Raw genomic sequence first — 848 nt, forward strand, 5'->3', positions numbered from 1 at the left:
TTCAGAAATACGCAAGTTTAAAAAGCTCAATTTTTGTCTGTTTTTTTCCTATTCTGGTGGAGACATCCCTATTTTGTCTTACCACCAACCACCTCTAGGTGTCACTAATAAAATTATCTTCAGATTATCCAATTTATATGCAATTATAACTGTGTATAACATTAACGAAGATGAAGATTAAGTTCAGACCATAACTAAAGTGTTGTTTAAAAGGGAGAATGATTTAATATTATTTTATTTATTTTGCTTTTCACTATTTCCCATCATCTCTTGTATTTGAATAGACAATTTCCAAGAAAGTAAACAGTAAAAAAGCCTTACCTCACTTCCTGTTTAACACATTCTATTCTCTTCCATTCTGAGAGTCGGAAAGTTCCACATTTTGGTATCTACAACACTCCTGTTATATGACAAGCAGGAAATGTTCATGTTCATTTACACCATCGTGGTCTAAAATAAATAATGATCTGTGCATACTGGAATCTATTCAAATTAAAACAGAACATGCATGTGATCAACCGTGTTGCAAGATATATTGCTACATAATATATCTATATAAATATTAGGTAGAAGTAGAAGATATTCGATGTAGAACCACCTGAAAAGTTTGGACATTTGGGCAATTCCACAAAAACAAGAATCTGTGACATCTTGATTCTCTTTAACATTTATTTGTCAGCAACTCGGCAACTAAAATGTTTTTGAACATGTTGCCTTTAACAAACATATGAAAAAAACCCATCCATTAAAGGCTTTTCACCTTTACATTTTTCGCTTCATGGAATCAAAGTTTTTGAATTTTTCGATGCACTCCATGCACTGGCCTTTACCAGGAACCTTGCCAGAAC

Source organism: Silurus aristotelis (genome assembly GCF_946808225.1).
Source record: "Silurus aristotelis genome assembly, chromosome: 12".
NCBI classification, from domain to species: Eukaryota; Metazoa; Chordata; class Actinopteri; order Siluriformes; family Siluridae; genus Silurus; species Silurus aristotelis.